Raw genomic sequence first — 19,242 nt, forward strand, 5'->3', positions numbered from 1 at the left:
ATGAGCTGTGTGCTGACACAGCAATGCACAAGACACCACAGACAGTCCCAACCATGCTGCCTATCCACTGGCCACACCAGCATGGTGAGGATCCTCAAGTGTTCAGTACCAATCCAACCACACCTACGCTTCAGGTATGAGAGCTAGAATGGACGTTTCTTCTGAACAGTGGTCTTGGATGCAGTGAAGGTGCTCAAATCCCTTCTAACTAAAAGCCTTCCTCTCCAGTAGCTTCTGGCAGAGCAATTTCAAAGACTGATTCCTCAAGTGGTAGAGTGCGACTCTGGGATGCAGGTGATGGAGCACGGCACCACAACACTGCCTCGGCCTGCCCATCTGGGTATCACAGCAGGAGATTAGCACAAGTTTCAAGCACAGCCGAATCCAGTAAGCCCTAACTCTTCACTCAGCTCGTCTCTGAGCTTTCCCTCCTAACTGTGCTGGGAAAAGAGGAAAAGGACTTCACTGGACTTTGTGACCTTATCGAGTATCTACAAAACACTACGGCTGATGTGAGCGTATTTCAAACCCAGTTAACCATGGCAGATTTAGAGAGCTGTAATGCTCCAGAGGGCCTGCAGATCATGAACATGCAACACACTAACCACACAGACTGTGAGACAGTTGCTGAGCACACACTACATACATGCGATTTACACTATGCACATAGTGGATTTGCACTGTCCTTCATGCAATTTACTGAAACTTATTACAGGGTTAATAAACTGGAAAATATTGTGAATGTCCTGAGATTCAAGATGTACCATTTTGATAACAGAACAACTTCAATATTATAATTTGACTTATCTAAAAAAGTCATGCCCGGTGCACTTGAGTCTCATTGAGGAGAAATTTAAAAAAGCCAAAGTCTGCATCTTTAAACTATATTCTTCCAGTTATCCAACTTCCAAAAGCAGCACAGGCCAGACTCTCTTTTTAACTACACGAATACAAATCCAGATAATTCTTTCTGTTTTAAGTAATATTTTGTCTAATTAGCATACTTTTTTTCCCCCTACAAAACCTGCACTTATCTGCTGTGAAATTAGGGGCAGAAACGAATTGTTTTAAAGAGAACAGGTGGTAAATAACAAGTTTGGAACCTTGCAGCCCTACCCTGGCAATTTGTCTCATGTAATGCACTCAGCAGACACGCTTACAATTTCTTACAACTTTTACAGGACCTCCTGTGGGCTTATTTTAATGTTCTCCAAAACTGAGCTCAAAGCTTTGGATGCTCTAAGCAAGTAGCACCAAAAGCAATCAGCTCTCCCTCCTTAAAACAAAAGGAAGGAAACAATAAAAGCACACATATTTTTTCTTGCTGGACATCATCAGGTCCTGAAGAGGAATAAAGACATAAAAAAATTTGTACTTTTTCAGAAATAATTTGTCTTTTCTAATAATAACATTTAATAATGTTCAATTTGCATTCAGTAAGACTTTAAAAGGAGAATTTTGCCAATAAGAATGATCTTTCCCAATTATTGGAATAAAATTTAAATGGAGAATGATGACAGCAATAAAACAAACACAAACTGCAAAAATAACTGCATGACACTGTTCCAATAAAAAAGGGTTAAAAAAATCCCCCTTTCCCCCCAAAAGGAAATGGTCTCATTGCTTATATTATTGATTTATGCTGTTGTTGGCTTTTAAATGTAGCACTTTCTATTTCTAACATCTTTAAAGACAATTCCTAATGTCCTGGCTGCATACCCCTGTTCCATTGGTGGAAGTGCCCCAGTAGCAGGAAACGCTGTGCCCTTCCACAGACATTTCCTTCCATCAGTGGGATCCACTAACCCTTAACATGTCAGAGGGTTTAATGGAAAACTTGTATTACATCTAATATGGATAAAGACAGGGCCTATCAAAAATAATGACAAGGGCATGACAGGAGAAGAAAGTAGATCTATTATTCAAAAGATGCCGATTTATCTTTTTTTTTTTTTAAGAAAGAGGTAACAATGCTGCTTTTTTTTTTTTTTAGAAACAAAAGAGAAAGAGATCATCAGATTTCACCAAAAATCTATTTTGAAAAGCTGTATTAAAAACTACAGGTGTTAATGGTCTGCGATGGAAATGATGTCCGAGTCTTAGTTACAAATGTCGAAATGTTTGTGCCACCCTTCTATAAAAACAAGCAGTGAGCTCAGAGTCAGAGATGACCCTTTTGAGCAGAAAAGGAGTATTAGGCAGAACACACAGGAAAGTACACGGCCAGCAGAGGTGGCAGAGCCGCAAATTAGAATTCACAGATTACACTGGGAGAAACACTGAGTAATGAAACATCCCCGAGGTGGCGTCTGAAGTTCCTGCCATTAGCAGTAGTGAAAAATGCTTTCATATGTTGCAATGAGAAATATGGGCAGGCAATCAGGGCCAAAAACTGTCTTTTTTTTTTAAATGCCTTGGCTTTAGTACGAGCTACCAAATAAGAAAGGTGGCCTCCTGTAATGCCCACTGACATCACTGGTCTTGTAACACTGCCACTGTAAAATATGGCTGCTACCGGTGTAGGGCAATAACTTCAGTATGCCGGAAGATATACTTCTGGTGCAGTAGAAGGCAACAGGCAGTGACCTTAGAGATGACCAAATAAAATATGAAATATGCAATAAGAATCTATTTCTGGTGTCATTTTCTCACATCTCTGGATTTTCTAACACAGGAGAGTGAGTACACCGACTTTGAGACATCGGTTCTGTAAATGCAGGTTTCAAGCCTGCAACTTTACAAGTGGTTCTTGTCCTCGTGTTGAGAAGCAGGCATGGCTGTGAGATGCTCACAGACAGCAGTGATGGGTATCAAAGCCCATCAGCCTATTTGCACTGGCCTGGCAGCATAATTTGCACAAGGGCAAGTTGGAGCACCACCCTGAATTCAGAGTTATTTGCCTGCTTCAGAAGGAAACCTTGAACCTGGATCTTTCCATGGCATTTATTTCGGTGTTTGAGACTGAGCATCAGCTCAGGCTATCTGACCTGTAGCCACGCCAGGGTTCTGGAGTAATGAGAACCAATGCCATTTCTACCTATGCCATTCCCAATTCTTTTCTTGCCCAAGCTACGATAAAATGCAGGATGTTCCTGACATACTATCCAGATCAGTCTTGAAGAACCAGGCTGGAAATCACATGCAATTTCCAGTCTGCATTGCATGGCATATTATGACCTGTTTCCTTGGTGTATCTGTAGTCAGGTCAAGTTAAAACATGAACACAGCGATGTACTTGTTCAACACAGTCCCTAGCAAAGCTACAATCAGTATGAGAGGAGAGGGTGTTCGTGGACCACTGATGGCACAAGAACAGGCTCCAACTATCTGAACATAGCTTTTACAGCACACTTTCCAAAATGGCTCAGGACGACGAACCCAACCAGCTTCAACTGTGCTACCCACCACTGCAACAACATCTCGTGCAGACACATCAATGCCTAGCATAGGATGTTGTGTCTACCTCTTAAGATGCACATAGCTTAAATTTCCTGCTACACAGAAGGGTGGTGGTAGGAATTCAAACACCTGCCTGTGGAAAAACACGCTGCAGCCCTGAACTCCATGATGGCACTTGCCAATGGAGCCATTTTTGCATGCCGCTGATCAGATTAGAAAGGTTGGGCCTCCTGCCTCCTCTGATGACAGCTTAGTTTAATAGACATCACAGCACTTTTGAGCAACTGACAAACATCAGTGCACCCTTTATGGCTGCTTTATCTGCAGTTACAATCTCTCAATATTGGGCCATTTTCACTACATACAATAGTTTCGATCTGTGGGTATAGATTTGGCTGGTTGTTTCCAAATCTAGATGTGTGCATGAACCACTCAAGACTCGTGCTTCATTTTCTTCACACGTTTGAAATGGATGATGGCACTTTGACCACATTAAATAACACAAATCAGCAGAAGATCTTAGCGAGCATCTACCCAAGCTAATGGAAGAAACACTGCAGTATTACACAAAATACTGGTCAAATCTTGCTCACGTTAGCTAATCTTCATGAAAACCAGAAATATTTGGTCCAAAAGCATCAGATAAGAGGATCAAAGCCTGCTACTGACTATCTTAAAGCTGAGAAACATATCCTTCTACCAACCCACTTGAAGACTTACAATATAGTAAGGGACATTAAGACAAAAAAAAAGAAGAAAAGCTGAACGGGCCAAAAGCAAACAAAAGAAACATGTTCTCTTGAGATCGCTAATGCTGGCAGACAATAGCACAGAAAGAATTCCTCTGACAGATCTTTGAAGTCTTTAATGCAGAATGCTAGTGGTCCATGTTAATGAGATGTGCTCAGATACTTTCTAAATTATTCCAAAATGTCTCAATCTATTTTCTACATCTGCTTGACCCAGTTGCTTCAGAAAAGTCACAGTTTCATTCATCTCTGGACTAAACTTTTCATCCAAGGAGGTAAGGTCTTCGAGCGCTTCGTGTTTCCAAAGGCCCACAACACCTTTTTTGAGTTTACCCCAAAACATGCAGGTAATATTGTAATTTCATTTAGCAGACGTTACAGAAACACTCTACACCACACCCATCAGTCTGAGTAACTGAAAGGTCTTAACAAGTGGGATATTACAACCTCTCCCAACATTCTGACAGCAAATACATCCATTCTTAGATGTGGCCTAACAGACACTAATGGATCCAGCTATGTGACCACCACCAAGCAAGCAGCAGGCATCAATTGGGGTCTCCCACATCCTCACTTCCTGCTGGGGGTGACACAAGCAATCATGCTAAATACTTTCAGTACAGCTTTGTGTAGTTTGGGCCTGTTGCAGAGGAAACACTGGAGAACATATCTAAGAAGCAGGTTGTATGCGCCAATACAGACTTTCTTATGAATGTATCCAAGACACAGGAGCAGCTGCATACTGCATCTTCTAAGAATGATGGCTGGTTTTGCTCTGTAATATGTTTTAAGACCATTAGCTCAAAAGTAAGAAAAGTCGAAATGCCAAACTCAGTAAGGAAAACATCACCCTACTGAATGCCCACTGCTTGATGTGCAAGCATCACTGCCCCCCAGCTGGTAGAGGAAACAGGAGTAAGGATGCTAGCAGCACATCTTCTGGAAAGTGACCAGCAAGGGAGAGTGCTGGGGGGAAGCTGCACACACTGCTGAGACAATCATAAACAGAAACTGCTCCCAAAAGGTTTGTGTCAGGGCTTCAACTTCTGCCAGGAGCACCTACTGCTTTGGCCAACGAAGACGTGGCACAGCGACATGCCAGCTCGGTTTGAGAGCCATGTCTCCTCCCAGTGAAACAAAGTGGTAGGACTTGTGGGAAAAAGTGAGGGGGTTTTTTGTTCCATAACCTCTTTTCCATGTAGACAAACTGCACACTCCATCTTTTGTATTGAGTTTAAGAAAAAAAGTCCTTCTGACCTTTCTCCTGGCTTGAAGGGAAGGGAGGAGAAAATATACATATATAAGAAAGTTAATGCTCAAATGCACAGATTTATCTGTTGATAATCTCATTTGCTTATGAGTTACAGCAGGCACCTTCTGTTGTATTATTAATATTTAATCAGTATTTAACTCTGACAAGCATTAAGATTTGAAATTTTAAGCTAAGTGCAACTTTGTTAAATCCTTTGTGTTGATTTTCTCCCCATTAAAGGTTTTCTAAAGGATTCTATCTTTACTATCTTAAAAGTCTGCATGTGTCTTTTGTTATCAATAATGTACAACTTTAGTAGCATGTTTTGTACTTTTCAATTTTTCAGCATGCAAGCTATCCCTGATTTACAGTGCTCACTGAATGCTGTTTGATTATTGAAAATGCTTTTACATACATTTAAACAAATGACTGCTCCTGGAAAACTAACGCTATTGTCCATAATTCTGTAAAAATACATTTCCCCTCCCTTCTCCCTAAATCAAACATTTCAAATTCTTACTTTGACGAAAAACTGGCATATAATTGGGCATTATGCCTAACAGTGCTAAATAAAGGAGAACGTAAACATCTTAATTCTGAAGGTTTAACCCTCAAAGCCCCTTGCTGTATCTATTCTGTTCTTTGCGCCTCTGTTCAGAGCTCTTTAGAGCTCACAGAAAAAAAGAAAGCAAACAAACCACGCAGAGTAGAAATCTATTTGAGTAGCTCTGTGCTGTATCCCACCCCACATGCCCGAGGCCATGCTAGCAAGCAGTGCTGGGATGCCCAGGGCCACACGGCCGCTCCTCAAGGAGTACAGAGTCCTGCTCTATAACTGCACCGAGCGGCTTAACCGCTAACTCAGAAGATGGGATTTCACCTGGAATTAAGCTATCAAGCAATTGAGCTCAAACTCAATCAACCAAACCCTTAACCTTCCCTGTTTCAGTGGCACTGCTCTAATTAGGACTCTATCACTATTCCCATTACTATCTCCCATTCTCATGGTTTATTATCTCGGCAGTTCCAATTCTCACCCAGCTGAAATTTGACATCCAGTTTCTTGGACCACATATCACTCATTGTGGCTTTATTTTATGAAATATGTTGTAAGATTATGGGCCAATTCTGCAGCAAATAGGTTTTCATTGAAAATGGCACCCCCTCACTGCAGTGGAAGCAGGACAGGGCCAAACCTTCCCAGAGAAACACCTCCTAAGATTGCAGGACACACTGAACAACTTATTTTTCACCAAGTTGTGAGTTTTGTTGAGCAGTTTGAACATGTGCTTGAACATGCATCCTGACTGCATCCACTGCAGCTGACCCATGGTTCTCCAGTCCTCAGGGTCTTCCCACTCGGCCTAGATCAGCTTCTAGGAGACACCTAAACTCTACTTACCAGCTCTGCCCAAAGGTGTAGGGTGAGACTCTGTAACCTACGATACTCAGGAGATCAGACTGAAAAATCTAATGGTCTTTTCCAGTGACATTATACTATGAAGCACCCAAACTGCTTACTCCTGAAAGATGCACACCAGAGGCCATGTCCAGCATGCGTGGTGTCCTGATGGTAGCAATACAAAATACGTTTGCTTTTGGAGACATGGCCTGTAAACCTCAGGCAAGTCTAAAGGTAGAGGTTTTGCATTCATCACAACCAAAATTCCTGATTTTCCTGGTTCACAAAGCATCACGGTCACACATGAACCCTGGCTCCACATGATTCCCATTAATTCTAAGGCCCTCTGATGCACCCAGGACTTAAAATTTTTCCCTTCTTCACAAAAACTCAAAGAGAGAACACCACTGAAGGGAGCAAGGCACAACCATCTTCTTAAACTGCAAGATCTGCTTCTCCTTCAATAGCTGAAATGCATCTAATACCTCATGGGTTCCACCATAAAAAAACCCCAAACAATAATATTCAGATCTTGAAGGAAGAGACACATATATCATACAGCTGACATGCACCACTGGCATGGCCAAGGACTGCAATATTTACTTGAACTTCATGAATTTCATCCTCACTAAATAGGTATTTTTGGCAACAAAGACCTGGAAAAAAACCCACATCATCCTCAGATCTATTTTAATTTAAAACAGGAGAGAACAGGGACGTTTTTTTTCCCCTTAAAGTACATTTTAATAAAAGTAAAAAATAAAAATAGCTCTAATACACTCCAATGCATTTAGTCATTCTGTAAAATTCTAAGTTTAAAATGAAATCACCATTTTATATTCAAACAAGGTCAAGAGAACAGCACTAACGAGCACTGACATCACAGTGAACAGCAGCCACTGCTCAGCGCTTACATCAGTGTTGCTTGTTGCTATGGTGCTTAACCGACTATTAATTTCTGAAAGAAGGTGATTATAAAGCAGCCATATGAACCTCAGTCGGATGACACCCTTCAGTACCAAACACTGATCTGCCTTTACTCTTCTCTTCTTCAAGTTAATTTTGTGAATCACCACTTTTGTGATGTTAATATTCTTTTGCAACTGGAAACTTTGGACCAGAGGAGAGGCAAGGAGTTAACTCAGAAGCAACGGAGTTGCACATCACTTTAAATAAAAACCATTTTGCAGCAAGTGATATTTCCTTTTTGCTGAGCTCCAAAGACTAAAAAGCATGTGTTTTAATTTCTGCAGTGATAATAAGCAATGAAATTAACAGCTAAATTCTGCTCTCCTGCTGTAAGTCCAGGAGTGTATCAGCCTGGGACAAAGCAGTGTTTAAGCTGACCTGACCATTTCCCAGGGGTTTTCCCTGGTAAGGGGACCTTGCTGCAGGGTTGAGCCGCTGCAGCCCCCAGTCCAGTACCCGGGATGTTAGGCCATGGACTTGGCCATGTGGCCACCAAGACCAGCCAGAGTAGGGTCTTCCATTCACAGACGGGCACTGTCTGGTTACCAAACAACCTTCTCAGAACACATATGAGAGCCAAAAACTGCATCTTCGTGGCCTGGCTCTCGAAATGCAACTGGATACCTGTGCCATTGGCTTTCCACGCAAAACACAGGCTTAAGGCACAGTGGTGGCTCCAAAGGCTTAGCTCCGAGCCCAGCGCTGCAACCTTTATGAATATTGCCTGAAAAGCCTTTAATTGCGTCACTAAAGCACGCTCCTGGGGTTTGCAGGATCAAATCCTTCCTTCAGGCATGCTGCAGAAACTGTGCACAAAATGGTATTCGTATTTACCTTCTTCTGTTGCTCTTGTGAAGCAATCTTCAGTTACAGCCACCCAAAAAGGTCACTCTTCTTACCCTGCAGAGAAAGAAGGTAACACACGTGACTGCTGGGTCACTGTCAGCAACAACACTCAAAGCATTTTCATTGGCACCACATTTGCAAGTCCAAACATAAATAAAGCAACAAATGAATCTAATCGTGTTTAATGGTGAATGAATTTCAGAGAGAGTTAATAAAAACAATCAAGTCACAGGACTGCTGCTTATCAGTACCAGCCAGTGTGAGGCTCTTCAGTTCAGCACGAACAACTTGGTCTTTGGGAGAAAAAAAAGAGAAGAAAAAAACCCCATGGAGATGAGACATCTTTGTTCTCTAGCATAAACTTTCTTAATCTTGATGTCTATCAATCTATTTTCAGACTGAATAATAGATGAGTTCAGTCCTTTGTTTCAGAAATCTGACTATTGTCTGTACGGGCTCTTCTTACTTAAGGCATTTTAAGACCATTTGTAACCACTGCTATTTTAGCTTCTGGATCCTTTCTTTTTTCTCCTCCTTTTCCATAGAGACACAGTCCTAAATGAGGTTTTAAAACTTGCTGCATCTTCCTAATTCAAAAAGTTGTTTACTGCCTTGGGATATCTTCTCGTTAAGCATTACCAAGAGCACACCAAGTATGCCAAGGTGGTAAGAGCAGCGGGTATTAAAAAGAGAAATAATTAAAGTGTATCTTTATAAAAAGTAGGAGGGAGAAAACAGCACGTGTAGGGTTTTTTTTTTTACCCTGTATATTACTGCATCTTGTGTACTCTCTCTTATGCAAAAGAGTATGTAATCTTTTAAGAAACATGACAATCTGCCACTTTCTGTTCATGTAATTGGGATCAACATATGGTACAAGAGAAAAGAAAAACATTTGTTTATTAATTTAGATCAAGTTACTAACTCAAACCACTAACAGCATTCAGAATTAATTCCACATCAATTGACCAAATACCTTAATAGAGTAAAATTATAACATAATTCCACTGAAATGTTGATCTGCTGCTGCAGGGGTGCAGAATAACATGTAATACAGACAGAAAACTATGCAATGATTTGGTGATACAGATGACATCATATGCAATGGAAAGTCAGTGACATGTGGATGTGTAAGACAGAGCTACGTGAAACTCCAGTTCTTAAAATTCACACAGTGATGTGGAGTATTGGGGGTGTTTGTGAAACTCATCAAATGGTAAGTTACGTTATTTACATCAGTAGGGGAAGCTTTTTACTGAGGTAGTAAAATACCAACCTCTGGGAAAAAATCAGAATCTTCATTGAATTGTTTCAAAAGAAAATGTACTCATTTGCCATTTCTTTTGGAAGGAAGAATGTTTTCACCGTGAGAATGAGGCATTACTTCTTTACCATTGAAACCCAATTATTTTTAGCCAGGAAAAAAAAAAAAGTTACTTTGAAATGAAATTAATATGGGTTTTCTCTGTTGCTCACTGGCATTTTATTTATATTTTATATTTCATGTTTTGAGAAATATATGAGTGAGAAGCTTTTCACAGTTCTGTGGTACCACAGTAACGTGGTACTGGAAGATCAAGGGCTAAAATTCGTACGTGTCTGCTGTGTAGGAAGCCCTATGTACTTTGCTGCGGTACATGTAGAAAAGATTCCTGATTCTGCACTTTAAAGGACATAACTCTACTCCATCATAATAGGTCAGGTCTCACCTTCCTGAGAGTATGTAAAATAATACATCTTTTATGTAAAATACATGACCTTTGACATCCAATGTGCTCTTAGATTAGCAACAATAAAGGCTTTTATCCTGCTTTGCTGCAGGGGTTATCTTGGATTTGACACTTTAAACCTCTTTTCATATTTATCTGTTTTATAAATTTTCTGGCTATTTGGCAGCCAGATCCTTGATTTGGCAGCATTTTGGCAAGCAGGCTTCATTTCTACCCAGAGTCTTCATGATCGCAAATGAACCATCTTAAAAACGTACTTTTTAAGGAAACTGCTGAAAATTACACGTTTGCATAAAATGTGCACACAATCTCGCTCGGCAGCGCTGTGAAAGGCGGGTAACGTTTTCTAAGCACATTTGTCCTATATGAACTGAACACACGCCAAGGAAACAAGTAACACTGGCCCACCATTCGCTGGTGGGAGACATACAGGGTCTACTGAGAGCAACACAGACCTAGGGATGAGGAGAACATCAGCCCTTCTCACAAATTACTTCCTGATCTCAATGCAGACTGCTTTCATTTCTGGTTATCTAAGTCTTATATATGCTACCTGACTTTCAAAATTTGGATAACATACCACTGAAGTTAAAATGAGCAGCACAGACAGCTGTTCCCACCTGTGAAAATGTCTCATTAATAGTCTACAAGTTGAGTATCTCAAAACATAGAAACACAAATACAGGCTTTCCTCCTGAAAATGTTTATAGGGGTGTGTGAACTGATGTAGGCAACACACATTCCTTCCATCATGCTGTCTTTAAGATAAACACAAAGTACCATCAACACTATAAGTGTGTGTGTGGAGCAAACAAAGAAAAAATCCCATCCTACCAAAGCAAGACACTTCACTACACTCATATTTTCCCCACAAGCAGATGATTAAAATAGAAAGCCAAGCACAAACAAAACCCCACTTTGTGAGCAGCAGTGATCCTGACATTTCACAAGTGGAGGGGAGGTCTCCAAGCACCCACAACAGCATCCCCATGGCTCAACTGGCATCCTACAAGGGAACAGTCCTTGCAAAACATGTGCCCTGCTGAGCTTTTACCAGATATCCCTGACAAATGTGAGGTTCAGTCGCCAAGTTCCTCAGTTTACCCACCAGTGAGATGGGTAAATGCTTTTGTAACACATTTTGAAATCCTTGCATAAAAGCTACTTTTAAAAGCAGCTCTTTTCAGCAGCATTTTGGAAAGATAACTGGTAATAATCTTACAAAGATCACAACCTGAGCTAGCATCGTAACCTTTCCAGTTGACTTTAACAGAAAGCCGCCTGTTGCTCTGGATAAGGTCCTACCTATTTTCCTGTACCAAGGGACCAGACAAAAAGATCAGAGGCTTTGCCATTATACCTGCTGTCAGGTTGGACCTTGAAACTCTTTCGATCCCACACCACTTATTTGATTTAGTGGTCTCCTCCTACAGGGCAGGGAGGTCATTCCAGGGAGGCTGCAATGGAGCCTTAACTCCAAGTGACTACTGCAAAGCCAAATTTAACCAATAATATAAAGAATATGCAGAAATAGAGAACACAGCAAAATGAAAGTCTACTTAGAACAGTAACGTTTTTACTAATACCTAAATGAGAAGAGCCTTGGGTATAGCCAAAAATAGATTAACAAAGACCTTGATCCACACAAACTGGCTGTGAGTAATTTTACACAGGAAAGTAGAACAGTCGAGCTGGTCCCCTGCTTAGAATTACACACGTACAGGTTTTTTCACGAGTGTCTCAGCCTTGAGAAGCCTACAGTTCATTATCGGAAACCTACAGTAGCAAAGGAATCGCTCCTAGATCCTAGGAGAATCTACTACCTCGAAAGCACAATTTTATTTTATTAAAAATAAAATTTAGAGAAAACACACCTCCCCAATAGCACACCACAAAAAAGCTTCTGAATTTTACTTTGATTTCTTTTTGCTATCAAGACCAGCTAAAATATATTTAATGTCTGCAATTAAAATATTTACTACAAGCCTTACTGAAATCTTTAAAATATCAAAACTTGACCCAAATAAGCACTTCTGTGCAGTGATTTCTTCTAAATTAAGTGAACCGTAACCATGTAATACTGCTGCTTCTTTGCCTTCAAAACTCCCTGAGTCACATTCAGCTGCACGCAGGCTGAAATATGAAATATGCCCTACTATTCTCATCATTATTATGTTCTCGCCCTGTGTGGGAAATGATGCAATCAACGATTTTGTCAAGTGTACATTTGGAAAAGAAGAGAAAAAGTAATGTTTTTTACTTGTTATTTTACTAATCCTGAAAATACAGGATGCACACGGACAGGTAAAAGCAGCATCCGGTACCAGGCGGGCTTGTGGGCCCAATCCTGTGTGCAGGTTACTCTTCTCACCCAGTGCACTCAGCTGGGTTACTTGCACTACACAGAACAACCATGTGTAGAATTGCTTTGAGGACGGTCACTAGCTGTCTCTTCAGTTTTGTTGTACCTATTTTATTGTCAAAGAGACCCAGCAGCTTAAAAAACAATTAAAGTAACTATTTTAAATAACCTGAGGGAGAAATATTTGTTCCAACCATTGTCAAGGTGAATACTTTTTATTGTGCAGTGTATATTAAATCCCAGGAGCCATGGTACAGGAGATTTTCTATACCAGGAGTCATTATCACCTCCTCAGAAAGTGAAATGCAGGTGAACAGTAAAACTGTGAGAGACTAAGTGCACTTCTTCCACCTCGCTTTGAAGAGGGGGAAATGGATTTGGTACAGGCCAAAGCACAGGGATATTAATGCTCGCCACCTTGCTGCTTCTCGGTGGAAGGAGGGAGCAAATCATACTGTATTTTCATTTTCAGCCATTAGCAGGCTGTTCAGAATCTGTGGCTGGTGCTTATTATTTATTCTAAACAGAAATAAAACAGAAACAAATGATAGCACGAGGAGAAAGCTACGCAGCACAGCACATTTTCTCTTTCAAAATAGTATTACCTTTCGAGTCCACCGTAACCTTGGAAAAGAATAACTCGATGTAAGCCAATGCTACGAAACTAATCACAATCCATTCCTCCCCTGCCTTTTTTAATAGCTCTTACAGGAAATATGGGAACAGTTAACAGACAAGTTAAGAACAGCTCGCTTCCAATGCGGAATTTGAACTGCGATTCTAAGTCTTGCATCTTTTAATGATGGATTGGTTATTTGCCTCACACGAATTACTTTGCATAACCGAGCTGGCCCTCACTGAATTCATCAGACGTAAAGACCATAACACGTTCCCAGAAAGTATCAAACCTGTCAAATGCCCAATCAAATGATGAGAGGCCATCTCACTGACGCTGAGAGCCAGGAGATCAAACGCTGCCGCCTGCCTTGTACGCGCCTCATCTTCCACGTTCCTTAAAATAACTCTGCGTGCCTCAACGCCAGCCTTAACCATTTTATGCCTGTGTTAAAACTCTCCTCTGGAAACTTAACCTCCCCTAATTAAAGGAGCGAGAGGAACATCCCCTCCTCGAGCACCGCGGAGCTACCCGCTGCAGGCGCGGGGCGCAAGGGATCGCTATAGCTGGCACCTCCGCCAAGCCAAAGCCAGCGGAGCCGTCACTTCGCGCTCCACCGCACTCGCCTCGGGGGAAGGCTGACGGCTCTCCCACTGTGGATTGCCACTTCCCCTCCCCTCTGCGCCCCGTGTGCCGCTCCAGGCGCTTCCCCGCCACCCCTCTGCCCCGCAGTCTCCCCGCCCGCCTCAGGCCGCGCCAGCGCCCGCCGCCGCTGCCGCCCCCGAGCCCGGACAGCGGCGGCGGCCGGGACTCCTCACTCTTACCTGGGAAGCGAGTGCTACTCTTGGTCACGGTCATGTGGAAGTATTTTCGAGGTATCCTTTAACAGCCCTTTAAATATTGAAGCCTTTAAAAAACAATATTTGCTGTTTTACCTTTGAAGCTTTAACAAAAGCTTTGTTTTAGCATTTACCTCGGTGTGCAATAAGAGTTAATAATCAAATCCGTCCCAACCCCCACAAATGTTAAACAAAAAGATAAAAGAAATGCAAATAGCTATTGTCATGGAAAGTTAAAGTACCTGTCTGTATTTTTAAGTGAAAACTATTATCTCTATCAATCAAAATTTAAGAATACAATAGCACTAATCACACAAGGTGCTTTGACTGAGGTACTTTTCCTCATAAAAAGTTGGGTTTTTTTTTTTTTAACTGGTGCATAAAAGTAATACACTTACAATTAGATATGGTATTTGTAATTTTGTTATTAAAAAACCCTCGGCAGTCTTATTGTTAATAAATGCCTCCGAGTCTGTAGGCTGATTTGTACCCAAGAAGACCAAAAGTCCCCACATATTTTAATAAGGTTGATGAAATTTTATTCAGATTCTCACACTTTCCAACATGTGGTGGAACAGCACACTCTTCTGTTTGAGAGGAGTTACTCAAACGAAGGAAATAGTTAATTGGTAACCAAAACTACTACTTCTGGCCTCGCTGCACATTTCCCACATTGCTCTGTGCTACAGCCGTCTGCTTTGAAGACGTGCCCTTTGTCATCTTTGCTTTAATTTTTGCTACCAATTCCCTCTCGCCGCTCCCCGACGCTCTCCTAACACAGCCCACGGTACACCCACGGTACATACATGGTGCAGGCACACCGCACGGACCCTCTCCAAAGTAATTTTTAAAACTAATTCGTCCAGACTGAAGCAGAAGCCGAGCTGCGCAGTTAATAAGCACAAGAGCGAGCGACAGTAATTACGCCTGTACCAAAAGAAAGTGCCTGAGATTAAAAATACCTATAAGTAAATAGTTAAGCCAGGATGCCATTATGCAAACTGCTCTCAGGGAGGGATGTCTCTCACACTGAGGAGCAATAGGACTGTCATTTTTTCCCCCTGCAATATCAGGTTTCCTACTCCACAGTTCTGGTACTCTGCATCATGGCTAACATCTCTAGTGTGCTATTAATATCAATGAAGAGACGATTCAATTTCCACATAAGAAAAACCTTCCTATTACAGCGCAGGCATTCTAGTGAGGACCCTTGCGAAGGAAACAATAAAGACCAGAGGGTTGGCGTGGGGATTTTTTCCCCTCCTTTTTTTCTTGTGCTGCTGCTTTTGCAGTTCTACGTTGCACACTGTTTGAAAGCTTTTAGCTAACAATGGAAGCATTATCTTCAGGATAGTTACAAAACAGGATTTGTTAGTACAAAGAATAACAACACCGAACTCTTCCCCCCCCACCCCCCCCGCAAATACCTGCCCTATTGCAATATCCATTTAGTACTTTATTCAGAAGTATATTCCAGAAACACCTGTATTCTTGATCAAATTGCCTGCAACAAACTCCCTCAGCGGACCAGGTTTGCTTAAGGAGATTTGGACAATTAAAGTCAAACAAACATTCTGTGCATTTACAAAATGGAACAGAAACAAAAGTATCTTACTCTACCGAAGTGCAAACTTACCCATTAATGAGGAAGAAAAAAGCTTAGGGCTGTACAGTAATTCCCAACCAACTGCAGAAAGTTGAGAGTTTGAAAACACTAAAGCACTTTTGCCTATCCAGCCTTTCTGTGCTTCAACACTGGCTGCAGTGTAAGGAAGGACTGAAGGTATGTGGTCTAAACACAACAAAAGCCACTGCCTTACTCTAGATTAAATATGCAGGAAGAGGCCCCTTTGCATAAACACAAACACTCAGCAAATGAGTAACTGGCTCAAATCAGACGCCTGCTGTGCATTCTACCTGTCCTGATCTCTGACAAGCTACACAGCCTGTTTAAGGGGATAGGAGCTACAAAATCAAATCAAATCATAGTGCTAAATGCTTTCCTCATGTAATAGTAAATAACAACAGCACCAACAACTCAACGCCAAACGTTCATTTCTAATCTAAGCATTGCTCTGGCAAAGAGCTGAATCGTGTGGTATGCCCACTTTGGCTCAGCCACCCATCTCGCCGGAGCAGAAGAAACACAACTGAACGCCACCTGTAAAATTCATTTTCATTAACTGTACTGAAATCCAATACAGCCCTGGCCCAGCCTTTCTCTAACAAGGATTTAAAATTAATATAGTGACTTTTGGTTGAGTTGACAGATTAAATTTGAATTTGCTTGTACTGTCCTTGTTTTGTTTACTATGTAAAAAGACATTCTACACACAGACCTATTTTAGCTGTTATGAATCACGGCATAATGCACACCTATTTACTAGTTTGTTTGGGGAAAGGGAAGAAATTTATGAAGTTTCTCTTATAAACATTATTTTCAAAACATTACTCTCAGAAAACGACCCCTCCAAACTATATTTACTTCAAAAAAAAACAACTAAATTAGAGACTGTGATAACCACCAAGCACATCTAAGCATTTATTATTATAATTGAATATACATAATTATACACTATGATTTACTCTTGCTTCTAGAGAAATAAATTATTTTTCAGTCTCGTTTATCCTTCCATTCCACAAATAGAATGAAGCAGCACGATTTTAAAGCAATTGGAATTCACCAATGTCCCTTCCTAACTTAAGGAGTCAAATCACATTGACCTCTTATTGTAAATCCTAGCTACATGTTGGTTTTGGTAATTTAATTATTTTTTAATAACTTGCAGTATTAAATGATTGCCATTCAAACACAAATAAGATTATACTCCTCTGCCTTACTCTCTTGTGTTCCAGACTACAGCATAACATGGATGACACGACTGTGTCCGGCGCCGAAATCTCATTCTGAAAGAGCACTTACACTCAGGCAAACACAGGAAGATTTGGGCTTTAGAAGAGGCAACACATTTAGTGGATTCTGCAGCATGTGCCACAGATTATTTCAAAGGATACTGGGTATAACACACAGTTTCAATGTGGATCGAGTGTGTTCAGTTCCACTGAGCACTCATACAGATGGAGGGAATTTTTTACTTTTCCTTGGATAAACTCACCACGTTAAAGCACAATAAAATTGCTAACATGAGTTAGTCAAGCCTAACAGGATAAAAATCCTCCAGGAAAGAATCCCGCAAGAAATTTCAGAGCCCCTGTATCGTTCACCAGTTTTGCATTGAAATGACCTTCCAAATAAGGTGTCAGATAATACGGTTCACATAGATGATAGTGATCTAACCTTGATGCAAATAAACCATAGAACAAAATTTAATCAGTATATCACTGTGTAAAAGCCTTTGTCCATCCCAATGGAGCTTCTAATGACTGTTTTGGCAGTTCTGGCTGGTAGTTATGCCTCCCTGCTCATATATATCTCATACTGGTTGAGCAAGCTAATGGAACTGCTGTTAGTGGGATCCAATATTAATACCCTGCATCGTGCAAAACTGGATGCAACTGAATATATTATACAATTACAGGTAGTATCTAATTCCATAGGTATTAAATACAAGCCTCTAAATTAGTATTTTAATAAAGTGAAATAAATACTACATTTCAGGTAAGATATCTACGAACACTGGATCTGCCAATCTTCCTGCTGTAAGCCTACTCTATACTCACACAGAATAGACACAGGACCCTGACAAAATTTGGCAGGCAAGCTTCAGATGCTAAGCGACACATACTGATGCAGAGTCAAAGATGTCATCTTCATGCAAGCTCCACTAGTTAAGAGCTTGAGAGAAAAATGAAACAGAAAAGCCCCCCAAAATAAAACAAAACAAAAAGAAAAGGGGGGTGGGGGAGAGAGAGTAGAGCGAGACCTCCAGAAAATAAACAGGGTGTACAGTTTCAAAGGCTACAGACACAGACATTTCATTGTTCAAGCCAATTATCAGTGGAAAATAATAACAACAGATGGATTCAGAGTCACTGACTTTTCATATGCACTTCATCTCTGCACAACAGATGATGAAATGCGAGAGCTATCTCGGAAAGGCAAAACATCTTTCAGTAAAAGAACTCTATACTCCAGATGGGGACCTTCTAAGGCAGCTGATTATCTTCTTATAATGTTGTAAGATAGGCTTACTAAAACATTTCCAGAACTGATCAGATAGGATGAGCACAATGGCATCATTATGAGGGGTAAGCTGCTTCGGCCTCAGACTTGTGACTAAACTAGCCAGAGATTTCAATAGGGTCAGAGCTGCCCATTTTCACATCAAGTACTGGTTCCAATACAAAGGGTCCGAAGCTGCTGCTCACAGCCTGGGCAGAACTTGGTCCCCAGTAAAAGCCCTGTTGCCACGAGCGAGGCGAGTCCCCTCACCTTCTGCAAGCAACCCGCTTCACACGGGGACAAAGGCAGAGGACAAAACAGATTTACAAGCACGACTGTTTCCACTATAATTGCTAGATGCAGAGGGACCTCGTCATCCAGGGGCTTACAGCAATGTAAATCAGGAGTAACCTCAGCTGAGTCAATGGAGTTACACCCACGAAAACTGGCACGAGGCACAAACACAACATACATTCTTTCTTACAAAGCCTTTATAAAACCTCACCTTTTCAGGGGAATAAAAAATCTGCTTTCAAAGGGAAATAACAAATACGTGTAAATTTTGGTGGTTCCTGTGATAAGCAGTTCCAACAAATGTCACAAACACCTAGTGAAGAACCACCTACCCAGCACGACCTTCTCCCACTCAACCTGAATACTGCAAAGTATGTGTTTTTGATCACATGAATCAGGTATACCGCAATCTCAAAACTTTAAAAAAGTAGTGGAAAAATTAGCTCATTAATCTTTAAGACAACATTTCTTTCATGGAACAACACTACATCCGTGGTGCAGTAAAATGAACTGGTTGCCACTTCCACAGTTTCTTCTCCAAAACACTGCAAGGAAAATTTAAAACCCAACACGCTCTGTAAATCAGTATCACATACTGAGGGGTAGCGATACACAACAAACACACTGAACTTGCACCTACTGCTAATTTATTTCACAAGTT

At 41.1% G+C, this 19,242-nt stretch overlaps 1 protein-coding gene across 1 annotated transcript in view; it reads right to left on the minus strand.

The window, feature by feature from the left end:
• FOXP1 (forkhead box P1) overlaps positions 1 to 19,242 on the minus strand; it is a 342,476-nt gene that overhangs the window by 216,398 nt on the left and 106,836 nt on the right. The window contains exon 2 of the mRNA XM_080625719.1: positions 8,606 to 8,671. The gene's annotated coding sequence lies outside the window, so the exon portion shown is untranslated. The remainder of the gene's footprint in view (positions 1 to 8,605; positions 8,672 to 19,242) is intronic.

Source organism: Psittacula echo, assembly GCF_963264785.1.
Source record: "Psittacula echo genome assembly, chromosome: 9".
In the NCBI taxonomy this organism is placed as follows: Eukaryota; Metazoa; Chordata; class Aves; order Psittaciformes; family Psittacidae; genus Psittacula; species Psittacula echo.